The sequence below is a fragment of the Sorex fumeus genome, unplaced genomic scaffold (assembly GCF_029834395.1).
Source record: "Sorex fumeus unplaced genomic scaffold, SorFum_2.1 ptg000038l, whole genome shotgun sequence".
Taxonomy (NCBI): domain Eukaryota; kingdom Metazoa; phylum Chordata; class Mammalia; order Eulipotyphla; family Soricidae; genus Sorex; species Sorex fumeus.
The window spans coordinates 12,735,001-12,756,800 of NW_026606095.1; the positions used below are offsets into that span (position 1 = coordinate 12,735,001).

The 21,800-nt window shown below is 42.4% G+C and overlaps 1 protein-coding gene across 1 annotated transcript in view; it reads right to left on the reverse strand.

Annotated features, from left to right (window-relative positions):
• The window catches only part of MAMDC2 (MAM domain containing 2), a gene marked incomplete at its 5' end in the record, with an annotated part of 159,482 nt that overhangs the window by 57,141 nt on the left and 80,541 nt on the right, over window positions 1-21,800 (reverse strand). The gene's annotated exons all lie outside the window — the stretch shown is intronic.

A 21,800-nucleotide genomic window follows, 5' to 3' on the forward strand; every position in this document is an offset into this window, starting at 1 on the left:
AGTTTATTGTGTTCTGCTAAATACAAGATAAGGACCATTCCTTTGCTTGACTGTTACAGAAGGAAAATATACTCCTGGAAAGGTGGAAATAAAGGAATCTGTAAAGCGCCTGCATTTTGACATGCTGAACACAGCTGTGAAACATAACAAACCATTGTCCTAGAAGAACCCCTCCCCCAAGTCTTTGAGCTCTTAGGATGTTTGAAAGCATACCATCTTCTCTTAAAGGGGACAGATGGACACTCTCCAGTATATCTTAACAATCTACACAATATTCCACTGTTAAATGAAACTGAGATTTTTCTATTCAAACTAAATGACAATTTGTGTGTGTGTGTGTGTGTGTGTGTTTGTGTGCATTTAATAGAACAGATAAGTCAATTCACACTGAATAAATAGAATTAGGATTTGGAAGGTTAAACTTGTGATACCAAACTTGGCAAGGTTGACAAACTCTGTACTCAGAGACTGACCTCCATGAAGGGAATTTTGGTGAAATTAAGAAACCAAAACCCTCCATAACATTGAAGCTAAAGGTATCTTCAAAGATGACACCCCACTGACCAAGCAAGTGAAAACAGAGATAAACAAATGGGACTATCTTAAACTAAGAAGCTTCTGCACTTCAAAAGAAACAGTGACCAAAATACAGAAAGAGCCCACAGAATGGGAAAGAATATTTACCCAATACCCATCTGATAAGGGATGAATGTCCAGGATTTACAAGACACTAGTAGAATTTTCATTTCATTTTTCATTTCATTTCATCATCCTGTTATTCGTCGATTGCCTCGAGCAGGCCCCAGTAACGTCTCCTTCATCCTAGCCCTGAGATTATATTCAAGGCTCTTTAGGAGAATGAGACCCATCATTGTTACTGGTATTTGGCATATTTGGTACGCCACGGGGAGTTTGCCAGACTCTGCCCTGTGGGCAGGCTACATTCGATAGCCTGCAAGTTTGTCCAGTAGAATTTTACAAGTAGAATTTTACAAGAAAAAAACCTCCAACCCCATCAAAAATGGGAAAAAGAAATGAACAGAAGTTTCCTCAAAAAAAAGAAATAAAAATTACCAAAAGACACATGAAAAAATACTCTACATCGCTAATCATCAGGGAGATGCAAATCAAAACAACATTTAGATATCATCTCACACCACAGAGACTGGCACACATCAAAAAGAACAAGAACAACCAATGCTGGCATGGATGCGGGGAGAAAGGGACTCTCTTTCATTGTTGGTTAGAAATGCCGACTGGTCCAACCTTTTTGGAAAACAATATGGGCATTCCTTTAAAAACCTAGAAATTGAGCTTCCATATGACCCAGCAATACCACTTCTGGGAATATATCCTGAGGTGCAAAAAAGCACAGTAAAAATGACATCTGCATTGCATCTGCATTGATATGTCCATTGAAGCACTGTGCACAATAGCCAGAATCTGGAAACGACCTGAGTAACTGAGAACAGATGACTGGTTAAAGAAACTTTGGCACATCTACACAATGGAATTCTATTGTGTAGATGTACCAATAGAATTCTATTCTATTGCAGCTGTTAGGAAAGATGAAGTCACGAAATTTGCTTATAAGTAGATGGACATGGAAATTATCATGCTAAGTGAAATGAGTCAGAAAGAGCAGGACAGACATAGAAGGACTGCACTCATTTGTGGAGTATAAAACAACATAATATGAGGCTGACTCCTAGGGATAGTAGATACACGGGATAGAAAGATTGCTCCATAGCTGGAAGCCTGACTCATGAGCAAAGGGGAGAAGGCAGCTGGAATAGAGAAGGATCACTAAGAAAATGATGGCTTGAGGAACTGGTCAGGATGGGAGATGTGTGCTGAAAGTAGATAAAGGACCAAACATGATAAGCTCTCAGGGTCTGAATTGCAAACCATAATGCCCCAAAGTAGAGAGAATGGGGAATAATGTCTTCCATGGAGGCAGGGGGAGGGTGGGAAAAGGGGGGTTGGGAGGGTATACTGGGGATATTGATGGTGGGGAATGTGCACTGGTGGAGGGATGAGTGTTTGATCATTGTGTGATTGTAACCCAAACATGAAAACTTGTAACTATCTCATAAAATTAAAAAAAAAGAAGCTTCTGCACCTCAAAAGATACAGTAACCAGAATGCAAAGACAATCTACAGAGTGGAGAAGGATATTTACCCAATACCCATCTGATAAGGGATGATATCAAGGATATACAAGGTACTGGTAGAACTCCACAAGAAGGAAACACCCAACCCCATGAGAAAAATGGGCGATGAAAATGAACAGACACTTTCTCAAAGAAGAAATCTGAATTGCCAAAAGGCACATGAGAAAATGGTCTACATCGCTAATCATCAGTGAGATGCAGATCAAAACAACAATGAGATATCATCTCACACCACATCCAGAAGAACAGAAGCAACCTGTGTAGGTGCAGATGTGGGGAGACAGGGACTCTCCTTCACTGCTGGTGGGAATGCCGACGGGTTCAACCCTTTTGGAAAACAGTATGAACGCTTCTCTAAAAATTAGAAATTGAGCTCCCATTTGATCCAGCAATACCACTTCTGGGAATATATCCTGGAGATGCAAAAATATATAGTAGAAATGGACATCTGCACTTGTATGTTCATTGCAGCACTGTTTACAATAGCCAGAATCTGGAAAAAACCCAAGTGCCTGAGAACTGATGAATAGTTAAAGAAATTTTGATACATCTACACGATAGAATACTATGCAGCTGTTAAAAAGGTGGAAGTCATGAAATTTGCATAAAAGTGAATCAACATGAAGAATATCATGAGTATAATGAGAAAATGCTCTACATTATCAATCATCAGAGAGATGCAGATCAAAACAACAATGAGATATCATTTCATACCACAGAGACTAGCCCACATCCAAAAGAACAAAAGCAACTGGTGTTGGCGCGGATGTGATGAGAAAGGGACCCTTCTTCATTGCTGGTGGGAATGTCGACTGGTTCAGGCCTTTTGGAAAACAGTATGGACAATTCTCAAAAAATTAGAAATTGAGCTCCCATTTGACCCAGAAATACCACTCCTGGGAATATATCCCAGAGAGACAAAAATGTAGAGTCAAAGTGACATCTGCACTTGTTTGTTCATTGCAGCACTGTTTAGAATAGCTAGAATCTGGGGAAAAAAACTGAGTACCCGAGAATAGATGACTGGTTAAAGAAACTTTGGTACATCTACACAATGGAGTACTATATAGCTGTTAGAAAGAATGAAGTCATGAAATTTACATACAAATGGTACTACATGGAAAGTATCATGCTAAGCAAAACGAGTCAGAAAGAGAGGGACAGACATAGAAGATTGCATTCATCTGGGGAACATAAAGTAACAAAATAGGAAACTATCACCCAAGAATAGCCAAATTCAGTACCAGGAGGTTTACTCCATGGCTTGGAGGCCAGCTGCACACTCTAGGGGTAAAGGTAGCTCAGATAGAGAAGAGAGCACCTAATAAAGGGTGCTGGGAAGATCCGCCCAGGATGGGAGATGCACGCTGAGAGTAGACAATAGACCGAACATGACTGCCACTCAATGACTCTTTTGCAAATCACAGCACCCAAAATGAGAGAGAGAACAAGAGGGAATGCCCTGCCACAGAGGGAGGGTGGGATGGGGGGATGGAGGGTGGAAGGGATACTGGGATTAGCACTGGTGGAGAATGGACACTGGTGGAGGTCTGGGTGCTCGATCATTGTATAACTGAAACCTAAGCACAAAATTTTGTAAGTCTACAACTGTACCTCATGGTGTTTCACTAATAAAAATTTTTAAAAAAGAGTATCATGTTAAGTGAAATGAGTCAGAAAGAGAGGGACAGACATCGATAGGATATTTGTGGGATATAAAGCAACAGAATGTGAGACTTACATCCAAGAATAGTAGAGATGAATACCAGGAGGATTGCTTCACGGCTTGGAAGCTGGCCTTACATGCTGCGGGAAAAGGCAGCTCAGATAGAGAAGGGACCACCAAGTATGGGGTGCTTGGAGGGCCCACTTGGGATCGTAGATTTGTGCTGAAAATAGACTATAGACTGAATGATGACCATTCAATACTTCTATTGCAAACCATAACACCCATAAGGAGAAAGATAGACCAAAAGGGAATGCCCTGCCACAGAGGCAGGGTTGGGGGGGGCTGGGGGTGTTAGGAGGGATACCAGGAACATTGGTGGTGGAGAATGGGCACTGGTGAAGGGATGGGTACTCGATCAATGTATGACTGAAACGTAAGCAGGAGAGTTTTCAAGTCTGTAACTGTATCCCATGGTGATTCATTACAAAAATAAAAAATTAATAAAAATAAATGAATAAAAAATAAAAAGAAGAAACCACAAAGTTTAGTGGGAAGAAATTATATCTCATATTCCAGAAAATGGAGTTTCGTTCCTATTCCACTCCGATTAGCCCTGTGACCTGGAAAGATGTACTTCTTTTAAGTTTCAATTTCCTGATCTTCAAAATGATACTATTATTAAATGAATTATGTATGTGCCTGGCTCATTGTAATTGCCTAATGTAATTATAATGAAATAAAGTCATGCCATTAATGATTCTAGTACCATGCTTTTCACATTGCATGTTATTTATAAAGGGTAGTTATTATTATTAGCCACTTTGTCTGAATTTATTTAAGCTATAATAACAGAGATGAGCAATGCAATATAGAATGACTTTTCTCTTTACAAACTCAGAACAATTATAGCTTAATGTCTTTGTTTTTATGACCTGGTTCCAGGTTAACAACAGCCCATTTTACCCTCAGCAAAATAGCAGAAGGCTATTAGGAAGAATATATACTCATATGCTCACGCTCCAGACACTTGCTTTGCACCGCACATACTACCCAGTGTGTGGTAGGTCCTCAACAAATGCTTGTTTAAAGTACAATCAAGTACAATGCAAGGACAACCACAGGTCTTCAACTTAACACAGCAGAGAAGAAAGATGGGCAAGTCAAGACTCACTCTCTTCTAGTCTTCTAGTAGCAAATTGTTCACTCCCTGAACAATTCTTCCTTACCAAAGTATAACTTCTCTTATCATCTCACGACGTAATGGAACTGTGAATAGAGACCATAACTCAGAGGATCAGAGCACACAGCCAAACCAAAGTAAGACTGATGGAGAGTGGTCAGGGAGAGAACAGAGAGTGACTTAGTCGTCCATATTTGGAACTATGTTTTGCCAGGAACAAGAAATTGAAATTAAGCTTCTCTGGAAAAATCAGGCAATATGATAGCACTGGACTCATACTCTCTGTCTACAACAAATAACTGGGAATGAGGGATATGGTCCCTTGCCATAGATTCATCTCTATTCTATCCCTGAAGGCCTATCCTTAGTCCAAGCTGGTGACCTAATCTTCAGCCCAATACCAAAGCACTGTGGGTCAAACAAACATAGCTACAGGGTAGAGATGTCTCTCATTTTTCCACCTCTGGGGAGGGAATTAAAAAAAAACTAAGACTATCAGACTATCAGAGCCCCTTGGAGGGGAGCGGGTTGAGCTTTCCTCCCCACCCCGACCAGGGCTCTGGCAGCCGAAGACCTCCAGGACCAGCCACCACCATGCTGAGACCACTCTCCGCACACATGAAGGTACTGGCAGAGGGACAAAGCCACGCGGGTTCCGGGGCCGAGATCTCCAAGCCTACTCAGATCGGGGCCGAGCATCCTCCACCCAGATCCTCCAAACTCCAGTAGGCAGGGGTCACACCCACCAACTGGCCCCCTGGCGCCGTGTAATCCCATCAACGGCCAAGAACCAGAGACTATTAAAACCAGCTCCCGGAACCGTGCGGCCGCGAATGACATCTTATTATGACATCTTATGATCTCATTCCTACTTTGGACAAACTGGCAGGCTCCCGAATGTAACCTGCCCACACGGCAGAGTCTGGCAAACTCCCTGTGTCGTACCCAATATGCCAAATACCAGTAACAATGACGGGTCTCATTCTCCTAAAGAGCCTTGAATATAATCTCAGGGCTAGGATGAAGGAGACGTTACCGGGGCCTGCTCAAGGCAATCGACGATTAACAGGATGATTTGTGATTTGTGATTGATCAGACAACAGAATAAGAGAACTTCTGGTATGGAAGGTAGGCCAGGGTTCCCTTCCCAAGTTTGAGGGGCATTTTCAACAATACTTGGCTGCCAGTTAGTCTCAACTAGAACAAACATGTGGGTGCAATTGGCCAGGCAGCATTTATGACAAGACTTCCCTCAGTGAGAAGTCATGTGTCTGGATGATAACCATAAGAGCTTGTTACCAGTGAGCAGTCATTTTAGGACACGTGATGCAGGAGTGGGCTTAAACAGAGCAATAATGCTCTGTTTCCTTGAGACCCAAGAGTGAGCCTTGCAGGTGGGCTGCTGATCTGTCCCCCAAAGGAACTTGCTGCAGGGACCATAGCTGCCAGCCAGCCACCTTCCTTTGGAATCCACCACAGCAGGGCTACCAAGATTATAACACATTCTACCAACGACCAAGTATGGCCAGGCTATTGTGCTTGACAGAACTCTATAGTAAGTCCTCATCAGCCTGGCTTCTCCCTCACATGTCAGGCTTCCATCTTGAGCTGCAGGGTCAGCCAACCCAGGGTCATAGAGTTGCGGAGGCCCTTAGTACTTGCATCACTTTGGGTCCTTTTTCTCATTTAAGATGTTCAAAGAACGGAGCTGGACACTGTTTACAATAACTAGAATCTGGAAAAAAACCTGAGTACCTGAGAACAGATGACTGGTTAAAGAAACTTTGGTACATCTACACAATGGAGTGCTATGTAGCTGTTAGAAAAGATGAAGTCATGAAATTTACATACAAGTGGTGCTACATGGAAAGTATCACGCTAAGCGAAATGAGTCAGAAAGAGAGGGATAGACATAGAAAGATTGCATTCATCTGGGGAACATAAAGTAACAAAATAGGAGACTATCACCCAAGAATAGCCAAATTAAGTACCAGGGGGTTTACTCCATGGCTTGGAGGCCAGCTTCACATGCTAGGGGAAAAGGCAGCTCAGATAGAGAAGGGAACTCCAAATAAAGGGTGTTGGGAGGATCCTCCCAGGATGGAAGATGCATGCTGAGAGTAGAGTATAGACCGAACATGATTGCCACTCAATGCCTCTTTTGCAAACCACAGCACCTAAAAGGAGAGAGAGAACAAAAGGGAGTGCCATGCCACAGAGGCAAGGTGGAATGGGGGATGAGGGGGGTGGGAGGGGTATTGGGATCAGTGGTGGTGGAGAATGGGCACTGGTGGGAGGATGGGTATTCGATCATTGTATGACTGAAACCCAAGCACAAAAATTTGTAAGTCTACAACTGTACCTCATGGTGTTTCACTAATAAAAATTTTAAAAAAAATAATGGAGCTGGAGAGACAGTACAGCACATAGGGCTCTTGCCCTGCATGCAGCAGACCCTGTTTAGACCCTGGTTAGAACTCCAGGACCACATATGTTTCCCTGAGCGCGACAAGGGGTGATCTCTGAGTACAGAGCCAGGAGCAAGCCCTAAGCATAGCTGAGTGTGGCCCAACCTCTCCCTCAAACATTAAAAAATTTCAAGCTGCATTTGTAGAAAGTGAATATAATCTAAATTGCACATATTTATTTCATTCACTCTTTTCCTTTTGATTATAAAATAAAGTTGAAATATTGTCATTTTTACTTAAAAATGACAGTTTTGGCTCCTAGGTTCTGTGAATTACTACACCCAGTGCTTACAAAAAAGCGTGGTCTCAGAAGCTTCAGTGGCTTATCTTTCACAATCATGCCCTCCCAAAGCCCAGTACATCTCTTTCCCACTAATGCCAGCTTAATATCTGCATCTTGGAAGATCCAAACTGACCCAGTCATACAACTGAAACCATTCTACACAGGATGAGGATAGAATACTGTCTAATGCTCTAGGTCAGGGCTTCTTAAACTTTCTCCACATGGACCTCCTTTGCATTGCAGAAGTGCAAGAAATGCCTGATTCATCACAGAATTGATTTCAAATTAAAGTTTGTCATTGCACATTTCGAACTCTTTCGTTGTCCCCAAATATTTCATGGTTCTTCCATTCCATTATGTGACTGGGTATGAGGTCATGAGCCACAGTTTAAGAAGCAAGGCTATATGAGATGGTCAGTAAGTGTGGGATAGAGCCCATAAAGGCACAGGAAACAATGCATTCTAATGCCCTACAATGGGTAGGGCACTTGCCTTGCATGTGGCCAACCCCGGTTTGATCCCCGGCATCCTACCTGGTCCCCTAGCACTGCCAGGAGTAATTCCTGAGTGCAGAGCCAGAAGTAGCACTGAAGCACTGTCTTCCCCTTGTTCATTGATTTGCCCGAGAGGGCACCAGTAACGTCTCCATTGTGAGACTTGTTACTGTTTTTGGCATATCAAATATGGCATGGGGAGCTTGCCAGGCTCTGCCATATGGGAGGGATACTCTTGGTCGCTTTCTGGACTCTCCGAGAGGGATGGAGGAATAGAACCCGGCTTGGCCGCGTGCAAGGCAAATGCCCTACCCGCTATGCTGTATGGAGGTTGCACACCTGGTTGTGGTGTTTGTACAAACAGGAGCGTGAAGCCCAGGATATGACACTGTGTGGGGCATCAGAGGTCACAGATGGCAGTGCCGCAGGAATCCTTCTCACATGGTGGAGCCACACTTGATCTCAAGGCTCTTGCCTCCAAAGCAAGTACCTTGCCACTGAGGTCTCAATGGGACCCAGTTGATAATTTGTTGTATTTTGTATCTGGTTTTAGTTTTGGGAAGATGCACTGCTGGGGAGAGAACTCAGGCCTCCAGTTTGCATAGCATGAATACATTCAGTTAACTGAGCTATTTTAATTTTTATTAGTGAAACACTATGAGGTACAGTTGTAGACTTAAAAATTTTTGTGCTTGGGTTTCAGTTATACAATGATCCAGTACCCATCCCTCCACCAGGTTAATCTTCTTTATTATGATTATTTTGTTTTGGGTCACATCTTGTGGTGCTCAGGGCTTACTCCTAGCTCTGAGCTCAGAGATCACTACAGACAGGGCTTAGGGACCAAATGGGGAACTAGAATAGAACCTGGGTCAGTTGCTTGCAAAGCAGGTGCCCTACCCATGTATTGTGGCTCTGGCCCCAAATATCTGCTTTAAAGGACAATATTTTAACCTCTAAATTTGCAGTTAAAGGGACTCACAAGCAACTCTTGTACCAGACACTAGGTCAAGTGAGCCCTAGTCATATTTGAAATCTGAAAACACATCCAACAAACATAATGTGGACTGCCAAAGTGAGTCAGAGAGACTGCTGGGAATAAGCCCAGGACTGCTGACACCCAGTCTCATGCAAACCACTCGACCCGACCACATTATGTTGCCTGATCGCTCATTTATTCATTGCTGAATGTTGACAAAGTTATCATTTACTGATGGTCTGGGAAAGCTTGTTTCTCACTGAGAAGCAAAAGGCAGCTTACCGTAAGTTTTTTATCTGCATAAAAGGAGTACGAATGAAGGACTGCACTCATTTGTGGAATATAAAGTAACAGAATGGAAAACTAACACCCAAGGATAGTAGAGATAAGGACCAGGAAGATTGTTCCACAGCTTGGAAGCCAGCCTCACATCTTGGGGGAAAAAGCAACTCAGATAGAGAAAGGACCACCAGGTAAAGTATGCTTGGAGGGCCCGCTCAGGATGGGAGATGCGTGCTGAAAGTAGACTATAGACTGAACATGATGGCCACTTAATACCTGCATTGCAAATCACAACACTCTAAAGGAGAGAGAGTAAAAGGGAATGTGCCTGCCACAGGAGGGGGGCAGGGCTGGGATGGGGGTGGTGGGAGGGATACTGGGAACATTGGTGGTGGAGAATGGGCACTGGTGGAGGGATGGGTATTTGATCATTGTATGACTGAAACTTAAACATGAAAGTTTGTAAGTCTGTACCCCATGGTGATTCATTTAAGAAAAAAGGTAGGGATGACACAGAAATCACCAGGAGTCAGCCTCAGGAGGCCAGGTTTGAAGCATTAGAGCTGAACATGAGTGATCAGGCACATCTGAGCAGGAGGACCAAAATGGATGGCGCACCCATCTTATGCTCTTATGGGAAGGACTGGACCACAACCAGTGGTACTCGGGCCTTATTCCTGGTTCTGTGCTCAGGAATCACTCCTGACAGTGCTCAGGGAACCATATGTGGTTCCAAGAATGAAACCAGGTTGTCCACATACAGAGCAAGTGCCCTGACTCCTGTCTGGCTCTTGTAAGATTTTTTGTGTTTGTTTTAGTTGAATCACTGCGAGAGACACAGTTCCAGTGTTGTTCATGATTTGGTTTCAGTCAGAGAGTGTTTCAATACCCATTCCTGCACCAGTATATATTTCCCACCACCAATGCCCCCAGTTTCCCTCTGCCACCCACTCTGCCATATTCGGACTGTGAGCTGGTCTCTTTTCCCAAGTGCAGCTCTTGGTGATGTCAGCTCTGGCTGCTTCTCTGTAACTCCTGTATGTTGGTTCATGTACTACTCTTGCTGCTACAGAGGACTTTCTTCCTTCCTTTTTTAAGTTTTTAAAATTTTGTTAAGGCACTGTGATTTACAAAGTTATTCATATTTGAGTTTTAGACAGTGTTATACAATATTGCAGGACCAGTTCCACCATCAGTGTCAACGTCCTGCCACACCAGTGTTCCCAGGTTCCCTCCCATATTCCCTGTCCCCCCTGCCCACTCCCACCCCAAAGTCTGCCCTCTTGACAGGTACTTTCTAAGTTCAGTTGTTAAGTTTGGGTTTTCTTTTTTCTTTTCTTTCTTTTTTTTTCTTTTTGGGTCACACTCAGCGATGCTCAGGCATTACTCCTAGCTCTGTGCTCAGACCACATGGGATGCTGGGAATCGAACCCAGATCAGCCGCATGCAAGGTAAATGCTCTACCTGCTGTACTATCACTCCAGCCCCCCCTTTTCATTTTTTTGGGGGGGATTTCTTCTTTCTTCTTTTCTTACAGGAGCCTTTTGTGTTAGCTCATCATTCATGTGGAACCAGTGGTCCCCAGGACTAAGCTCTTTTCCTCTGAATTCAGAGTAGAACTTTGAGGGAAATTCCCAAACTTCTCTTTTCAAACAGTCTGTCTCGCCGGCATTCCACCAGGATTGCCCTTGGCTTGGCCACAATGCCAGAGGCATCTTCTGACTCAGCTGCAATTTGGTCCTGCCAGCCACATTTGTGCTCCAGTTGTGATGTCTGCATTGGCATCATGGTTGTCTGGACAAGCTGTCTCCAAGGTAAGGGGGAAAACATGGTTTGAAGTATGCCAGCTGGGAACACTCACTGGTCTGCTGCCAGTGTGAGGAGACAGTACCAGAGATAGCAAATGATTGTGCAGGATCTCTCAGTCTATGACTATAGCAATGAGCCTTGAGGTTTGGGTAAATTCAGGGAGAAGCGGGTCAGACCTAGTCTTCCTCTACAGATTCCAGAAAGGATATACATAATATAAATAAAAACTGAGTTCTAAGGTCTACTAAGACTCAGTGTCAAGAACAATGGGTAACAAGTACCCTACTCTCTAAAGAATGGTTCTATATCAGCGAGGTATGTTATAGTACATTATGGTAGACCTGGCATTGAAGTCAAATACATTGAATTGAACCCATCTGTACCTTGTGGCCGATATCCATGACAAGGCCTGAGAAGGATCACAGACTGAAGATACAGCTTCTTTAAGGAGATTTTTCAGAGTTGACCTCCCATATGTTTCCTTAGACTTTGCAAAAGAAAGGTTGGGGGGCGGGGCTGGAGTGATAGCACAGCGGGTAGGGCATTTGCCTTGCACACAGTTGACAGTCAGTCAACATGACTGACACAGGTTCGATTCCCAGCACCCCATATGGTCCCCTGAGCACTGCCAGGAGCAATTCCTGAGTGCATGAGCCAGGAGTAACCCCTGAACATTGCCCGGTGTGACCCAAAAAACAAAAAAAAAAAAAGAAAGGTTGGGGACCCTTTTTTTATGTTACCTTGATCCAAGGAAGGAAGCTTAAGACAACTACATGCAGAGAGAATAGAGGAGGAATAACTCAGTCTAACTTTATTTTAACCATGCTGGCAGAAATTCTGAGGTTCTGCAATTGCCTTGAGTTTTGAGCAAAGAATGACCAAAATGACTGGGAAATTTTGGTCAGTAATGACTAGTTTGTTCGGTAGAGGATGTTGCGTGACTCTTGACTTCATACGTTGAAAGACAGGATGACTGAGGGAAGACTTGTGTGAGAAGGGTGGAGAAAATGGGCTGTGTGGTTAGTGAACTGTATTTCCTGAGTTTGAGGGGCAAAGGATTAAGTTTTTCTAAATAAATCACTTATAAGATAATTAGGCTAGCATACCTTGAAAAACAGGCTGGAGCAATAGCCCAGCAAACTACCAAGAGTATCACGCCTGCATGGCAGAGCCTGGCAAGCTCCCCGTAGTGTATTCAATATGCCCAAAACAATAACAACAAGTCTCACAATGGAGATGTTACTGGTGCCCGTTTGAGCAAATCGATGAACAACGAGACGACAGTGATACAATGCTACCTTGAAAACATTTTTCTCAAGAAGATTGACTGAGGGGGATAACTTCAACAGAAAGGAGCATTGGGGGTGTTCCATAGGTGCTAAATATCGACAGAGAGCCAGTCATAAGGTGTCTCATTCCAATTTGGGAAGAAAGAAACACAGTTTTCCATTGTCCATAAGAGAAATGGCCGTGGTATGGCTCCCTGAATCAAGGTTTGCAACAATTCCAGATAAAACAGCACCAGTTATAAGACTTTTTGCCCCCTTTCCTTTATGCCTAACCCTGAAGAAGCCAGAGCAGCATGGTCAGGATGGGTAAAGAAACCAAAGAAGTCGTATGAAGAAACAAAGAAACCCCCTTTTCTCCACTGCCACTTGAAGAGGTGTTAGAATTTTTACTTGACAGAACTTAATCCTTGAAAAGGAAGTTTTTAGTTAATACCTCAAAGTGACAGGAAAGATATGGCAGCTTACAATGGCTGGGGAAGGAAATACGGCTGAGTTTGCACAATGCCAAGGCAATGGCATGAAAATGAATAAAGATACTTGCCTACTGAGTGCTTATGCAATGAACCAGCTGGATCAATGCAGAAAGCGAATGAATAGGTGCTGTGAAGATGACACTTGAGATCCGTCCAAACCAAAATGAGAAAAGGGTGTCAGGAGTTATGGAAAGATGATCTCTTCATCTCAAAGTCTTTGATGGAATAAAGTAATTTCGACCTTATTTCAGGCTTTGAAATCTTATTCAGCTTCTCCTAGAGTGGCACCTTCAGCAGATTTGATTTTTTAAAATCTCAGCAAAGAAATAGATTTCTTCTCATTATTCTTTCAGCAATTTTCTTTCCAACAAGGCAGGTAGGAAATAATAATAATGATCTGAGCTGTCAGTAGGTTATCTCCCAAAAGATTTTGTTTCACGCCATGAAATGTTAACAAAGAAAAAATATTCCACAGGTGATGAATCAGAAATTTAATAAGAAAAAATCAACCAAGATAATATCTTAATCTTTCTAGAATCCCAAATGTGTTCTACCATAATGCCTACTGTGTTCTTTGGCCACTTCCATCATTAGACAAGAATCTGGAGACAAAATGCTCATTTGATACATGAAACGCACTGGGGCTTAAGTGTTAAAAACACAACCAAATGAGGAAGTGTTCATACCCACATCATTTACTCCCTCCAGATATAACATCCTCTGCTCCCATTTCTACAGCATAAAGACTGGAACCCTCCTGGGAAGATTTCTTTCAACCTCTCTGCAGCTCTGCAGTTTTTGAGCAGACACAGCTTCCCTCGTCCCTGCTGTTTGATTTTCCAATGCTGGCTTGAAAGCAAAGGCATAAGCTATTTCCAATATATGAATGAACATGAGATGAGTTTATATAGAGCAAAATCTGCGGCTACAGGCAGACGTCTGAACCATTTAATCCTTTCTTTGCCATCCAAATTGATGGAGTTCAGGGAAAATCAATAGATCCAGTAGAAGGCAAATGTAATAGGAAATACAATTACACTCTTATTTAGAACACTGGAGAATTTCTCCCCCCAAGAATGATTCTGGTCAAACCTTTGAGTCATATGGACAGACAGCTTTTCAAATACAACATTTTAGAATCTAATACTTGGAGGAATTTCATAGCGGTAAGAACCAGGGGACTGTGAATTTGATACGCGTACTGTAGATAAACAAGAGGGTCATTTTGCTAATGATCAATCAAAACATCAGTTTAAAATTTAAAGAGAAAATTAGAATAAATATAATTAAATAAATATAATTAAATAAAAAATATAATGTAATAAATATTGAAGCAAAGAGTGAAATGGAGGCATCCAATTATCCTACCAATCAAAAACAAGAATATCACCTAGGATGTAGGGACTGCAGTGCCATCATCACACACACACTATTCTCAAATACTCTCCAAATATCAACATGACTGTTATGACCATGCACTTTTGCATAAACTACATATGTTTTCTCATCACATGGCCAGATTTCGGTTCTGATATTACTTGAAATATTTACATGAGGGAAGAGTGGGAGGTAGTGGTCACACCAATGGCATCAAGAGGCAACTCTCAGCTGTGCTTCGGGTGGATATCACTGCCTGGTGGTACTTGGGAGACTGTGTGGTTCTAGGGATTGAACTGGGGTCACCTGCATGCAAGACAAGACCATTTACCCCTGTACTCTCTCTCTGGCCCCTTCTGATATTATGTGCTTTAAAGGACTTTCATAAGCTTCAAAACCAAGATAATCTTTCATTTTTCTACCCTATATCATTTATTTAATGTATTAGTCATGGATCACAACACATGTTTATATAATATTTGGTATTTGATTAACTTGAACAATACCATAATCTACATCAATAAAACCTTTATAATACTCTACAAAAGGATGGAACTGGTAGTATATCTCAGCAGTAAGTATTTTTCTTGCTGCCAGAGGCCTTGGGTTTGGTGCCTCATACCATATAAAACAAGCAAACAACCATAACAAAACCCCCCTTAACAAAAACAAACCTACAAAAAATTGCATTAAGAAGTCCTGGAATAGGAGCAGAAAAGCAAATGGACTATGTGTTAAACCGCACCAGCATGCCTGCCCGGAGGGGAAAGGGTGTTGCTCCATTCGCCCAATCCTCTCTGGAAAGAAAGATGGCGGCCGCACGGGAGCCTTGTGGACAGCAGGTTTGAGCCGGGGGTGGGGGCGGCAGGGACCTCATGGGAAGGGGGGCGTTCTGGGCCGTCCTTCACGCTCGACCGAGGTCACCAGCTGCCCCCCACGAGCGGCTCTCCGGCACGGCCACGACTCCAGAGCACAGAAACCAATCTCTTAACTATCTAACTTTTAATAGAAATACTTCCAGGGTTAATAAGTAAAATAGCAGAAATCCAAAACCAGACATCATTTTATTCTTAAACCCAGCTGTAGAAAGCAAATCATTTCACAACGCTGTTTCAGCATATCTGATTGGGGGGGGGGTCGTAAACTCTAAACAATAATTGTGCATCTTCTATCAAAACAATGTATCTAGTCAAAGTAGATAGAGTATCAACTAGAACTCATCTGCCTCACAGGAATTGGGAAGGGTGGGAGGTGGGGTTCTATTGGGGTTCGCGGTTAAAAATAAGTATTGGTAAAGGGAAATGTGTTTGATATTTACATGACTGAGACCTAAACCCAAAAGCTCTGTAACTTTTCCCACGGTGATTCAATAAAGAAATAAATTATAAAAAAAAAGAAGTCCTGGAATAAAGAAAATTTCCCTCCCCTTTCCTCCCCTTCCGCTTCCTCCCCTGTTTTCCCCTCCCTTTTTCTTCCCCTTCCCTGCCCCTTCTTCCCTTTTCTTCATGGTTCCCCAATTTCTATGATTAGAGCTTCTCTTTCAGCATATAAAAGAGATGGTTACAATTGAAGAATTTGTATCCTTGAATTTTAGAACAGTATGAAAGGAAATGTTGGTTCCTGTGATCTTGTTGGTGACTTTTTATTACCAAGGTACACAAGAAAGGCTGATATAAAGGAAATGTTTGTTAAATGAATAAATGAGTGAATTACACATAAAGAAGTTGTATTCAATGTGCAGGCTTTGACTACACTGACAAATCCTATGAGTTGCTGGGAGAGAGGTAAAAATTCTCTAGGTTCCTCCCTTTAGGCTCTGGATCAGCTACTTTTTTGGGTCTTGGTATTGGCAACAAGGTACTATGCAATGCTGATGGGAAAGTGACCTATCTGTGGAAGGTGTTTTGCAACAGCCAAGGAAGGGGTTGGGACATATTATAGTTGTTAGAGTTCCTAGAATGAATGCTAAGCACTGTCAAATATAGTCTTGAAGGACCTCAGTACCACTGGGATGGTTTTAGTATCCTTGATACCCTAACAGGACAGAATCCTTGGACTTGCTTTGAATCACCAACCTGATTGGTCAAGAATCACTAGTGTGGCCCTGGACCTCCTGACCATTGGTTGGGAAATTGAATACCCAAAGACAAATCCCCATATCTGTGGTCAGCTAATATTTGACAAGGTACATGAAATGGAGTAAAGATAGCCTCTTCAACAAATGGTATTGGGTAACCACATATAATAATCCAATAGCTTCATATAAAAAATAAGACCGAATCCATATTTATACCTTATACAAAAGTCATTTCAAAGTGGATCAAAGACCTGGTGATTATATTATAATCCATAAAATATGTTGAGGAGACTATAAGCAGAATGTGCCAAGATTTGGACCTCAAAGGTGTTTTCAATGATATTATATAACTGGCAAAGGTAAAAGAAACAAAAATAAACAAATGGATTACATAAAATCAATGAGTTTCTCAATGGCAGGAAAAAAAAAACAAGCTACAACTAATAGACACCCAACTGAATAGGAGAAAATATTTGCACTCAACACATCAGATAAAGGGTTATATCCAAGATAAAGTGCTCATAAAGATGTGCAACAACAACAAAATCCAAAAACTCTATTGAAAATGGGAACAGGAAATGAACAGACACTTCTATGAAAAATACAGATGGAATGGCCTACAGACACATAAAAAGCTCTCACCATAGGAGCTGGAGTGATAGAACAATGGGTAGGGCCTTTGCCTTGCTCATGCCAACCCAGGTTCCATCCCCAGCATCCTATATGGTCCCTGGGGCATCACCAGGAGTAATTCCTGAGTGCAGAACCAGATTTAACTCCTAAGCATGACTGGGTGTTCCCATTCCCCCTCCCAAATGTGCTCCTTATCACTTATTATCAGGGAAATCTAAATCAAGATAACAATAAGATATCATCTCACACAAGTGAGAATGACAGATTTCAAAAGAACTGGTAGCAGTCTGTATTGGCTGGGATCAGGTTGAAAAGGAACTCTCATCCACTGCTTTGTTGGAATGTTGTTTGATTCAACTACTATGGAAAATGGTAATATCTCAGAAAAGCTAAAATAGAGGTGCCATATGATTCAGAAATTCCACTTCTTGGCATCTATCCTGAGGATACAAAACATTCATTCAAAAGGGCATATGTACACCATTATTAATTGCAGTATTTAGTATAACAGCTAGGCTACAGAATCAACTTGGGTGTCCAAAGATAGATGAAAGGATAATGAAAGTGTGGTATAAGTACACGATGGAACACTACGCAGCTATAAGGAATGACAAAATTATGTGATTTGCAGGAACTTGGATGGAACTGGAGGATATCATGTTAAGTGAAGTAAATTAAAAGGACAAACACAGAATGATCTCATTTGTCTAAAGCATATATAGAAAAACAGGATGAGGGAACACAAGGTTCAAAGGCAGAATACCTAGATTACCACTGACCCTATATAAAAGAAATGAGGATGTGGAAGGAAAGAAATCAGAAGGGAAAATAAGAAGAGGCAGGTTGAAGGCAACTGGGTAGGGTTCAGGAATATCAGCCACATTGGTGGTCTAGAGGTGTGTTGTATACATATCTAAACCCTAGAGTCAACAAGACTGAAAGCATATGATCCAAGTTACAAATAAGCAAAGGTAGAAATGTGCCAATCAAGGAGGCAGGCTGAGTGTGGCAGGGAACCTGGGGACACTGGAAGTTGACACTAGTGCTGAGATTGGTTTTGGAACACTATGTCTGAAATGTGTTGGCTGAGCATCCTCCACCCAGATCCTCCATCTTTCAGTAGGCAGGGGTCACACTCACCATCTGACCCCCAGCACTGTGTAATCCCATCAACGGCCAAGACCCAGAGACTATAAAACCCAGCTCCCAGAAGCGCGCGGCCACATTTGCAGTCACATGACATCTTATTATCTCATTCTTACTTTGGACAACCTGGCAGGTTACCGAATGTTACCTGCCCACACGTCGGAGTCTGGCAAACTCCCCGTGGCGTACCCAATATGCCAAATTCCAGTAACAATGATGGCTCTCATTCTCCTAACCCTGAAAGAGCCTTGAGTATGGCACTTTTTAAAATCTCAGGGCTAGGACGAAGGAGACGTTACTGGGGCCTGCTCGAGGCAATCGACGAACAACAGGATGATTGTGATCGTGATCGTGATGTCTGAAACTCAACTAAATAGCATGAAAATCACTTTGCTTAATAAAAAGTAATTTAAATTTTTTTTAAAAAAGAAAGCTTTTTATTTATTTATATATTTATTTAGTTATTTATTTATGTCTTTGGGGCCGCCTAATGGTGTTCAGGGGCCACCACTCCTACCTCTGTGCTTGGGGTTAGTTCCCAGCAGTTCTTGAATAATCTTGTGTTACTGGGTATCAAACAATGCTTTGCCTTTTAAAAATTGTGATTCCCTAAGCAAGCAATCCTTAGATGTATTTTTAAAAAATGATTTTTTTCACTGAATTTTGCTCGAGAGGCCCAGTAACGTCTCCATTTTGAGACTTGTTGTTACTGTGTTTGGCATATTGAATACGTCACGGGGCACTTGCCATGCTTTGCCCTGTGGGTGAGATACTCTCAGTAGCTTGCTGGGACCTGGGTGGGTTATATGCAAGAGAAATGCTCTACCCACTGTACTATCTCTCTGGCCCCCAAAAAATATTTTTGGGGGCAATTTTTTTGTTCTTGTTCTCCCTTTGCTTTTGGTCCACAGCTCTGGGCGTTCTCCTGACTCTGTGTTCAGGGATCACCTCGGCAGGCTTAGGGGACCATATGGAGTGCTGGAAATAGAACCTGGGTGGGCTACATGCAAGGGAAATGCTCTACCCACTGTACTATTTCTCTGGCCCCTAACAAAATGTTTTTTTGGGGCATTCTGTGGTTTTGTTCTACCTTCGCTTTTCTACTAAGATACATACCATCTGGTTATTTAAACTTAATACACTGCTGAGATTTCCTCCCTGCTCAAAGGCCTTGCACCATTGACAACTCTTCCCAGGAATTCAGTCTTTCAGCCTGGGTCCTCTCCTGCTGCCTGTGAGTGACAGCTTTCTCTCAGCTCCCGTTTGTTATTGCCACTGTGTATTGTTGCCTCTCTCTACTTGTTTCTGCCTATCGAAGCCCTTTCTCCAGTGCAGCTGTTTTCTTTTCTCCTTATCTTTTAGGATATTCAAACAGTCTATGATCCTTCTTGTGCAGAAGGCTTGAAAAGAAATTTTGGAGGGAATGGAGGGGATCACCATCCTTAGAGTACTTAACTGATCTTATATCTTTTTAAAAAAAATATTAGTTGAATCACAGTGAAATACACAGTTATGAAGTGGTTCACGATTGGGTTTCAGTCACACAGTGTTCCAGTGTACATTTCCCACCACCAATGTCCCCAGTTTCTCTCCTGCTACCCCTCCCCTGTATCTATGGTAGGCACTTTTCTTCTCTCTCACTCTCTTAGCTTTTGGGTATTATTGTTTGCAATGCAGATGCTGAAAGGTTAATCGTGTATATCCTACTTTCAATACTCAGTTCTTGTCCAGAGTGATCATTTCCAATTATTATTGTCATAGTGGTCCCTTCTCTATCCTAACTGCCCTCTGGTCCCCACACACTTGTGGCAAGCTAATATCCAGGAAAACAGGGAAAAACAGGGGCCAGGAGGACTGGTCAATGGTTAGAAGCTATTCTTAAATCTTAACTGATCTTAACTGATCTTATATCTTTTTTGCTCGAGCGGGCCCAGTAACGTCTCCATTGGAGACTTTGTTGTTACTGTGTCTGGCATATCGAATACTCTCGGTAGCTTGCCGGGCTCTCCGAGAGGGGCGGAGGAATCGAACTCGGGTCGGCCACGTTGGCCGCGTGTAAGGCGAATGCCCTACCCGCTGTGCTATATCTTTTTTAAAAAATTTTTATTAGTGAGACACCAGGAGGTACAGTTGTAGACTTACAAATTTGTGTGCTTGGGTTTCAGTTATACAATGATCAAGTACCCATCCCTCCATCAGTGCCCATTTCCCACCACCACGGATCCCAGTATCCCTCCCACTTCCCATCCCCTCATCCTACCCTGCTGATCTTATATCTTAACTGATCTTATTTCTACCATTTGTGGTAGAAATTTCCCACTTTCTTAAATCTATATTTTGAAAATGGGCTGGGATCCTGGAGACACTTGCCATATGAACTGTAATTTTCTAATCATTCCTAAAATGCAGGAATGCGATTTCCAAAGTTGAATTCTTCTTTTTCTTTCTTTTTTTCCCCCCTTTGGTTTGTGGGCCACCCACCTGGAAGTGTTCAAGGCTTATTTCTGGCTCTGCACTTAAGAATCACTCCTGGCAGGCTTGGTGGCCCATATGGGATGCTGGGGATTGAATTTACATGGGCTGCATGCAGGCAAATATCCTACCCACTGTTCTGTCGCTCTGGCCCCAGTTGTGTTCTTAAACAAGTAGGAGCACTTTTGATATAAAGTTACTTATTAACATTTTGTTTGAGGAGATCTGGGCAACTTGAAAAAGAAAAGGAAAGCATAAAATAAAATAGAAATTGGCTAGTTGGTTTGATCTGAGGATGTGTCTCATTGACCCATGAACTAAGGGGGAGGAGAAATGCTAGCAACTTTAAGAAATTGGGGATATTTTACTGATCCTGCAAAACCAAAGGCTCTGGGCACCCTCTCTCTTATTCTCATACACAGCAATTAGTCACAGTTGCAAATTCTTTGTACAGGGTCTATCTCCTTTGCCACAGAGTTCTGGTTCACGCCAAACACTACTTGCTTTCGACCCTGTGTCTAATAATCCCTTTAGGAAATTGAATCTGAAACTCTGAATATAAAGGAGACAGATTAAAGAGAACAAAGAAAACAAGATCATGTTAAGACTGCCCAGGGTCAAGATAAAGTGCAGGACAGGCACCAAAAACAAAGCAAACAGAACAAAAAAACACTGGAGACAGGGTCAAAACATTAAAAGAGAAAGGTTTCTAGACCTTCAGCCTAGGGGACATAGTTTCATCAGAACAAGTTTATTGGAACTGAACAGATGATCTCAATAGCCACAAGGCAAGGATCAAAAGAGAAGTAGTGATTGTTTGCAGGGCTAGAGAGAGATAACAAAGGGTAAAGATGATAGCCTTGCACAGGGCAGTTATAGTATGTTCCCTGACATCCGATATGGTCCTGTGAGCACAGAAGCAAGAGTTAGCCCTGAGTACAGCCACTGTGCCCACCCCCACCCCCGCATCACTGTTTTCTTTCTTTCTCTTTGAG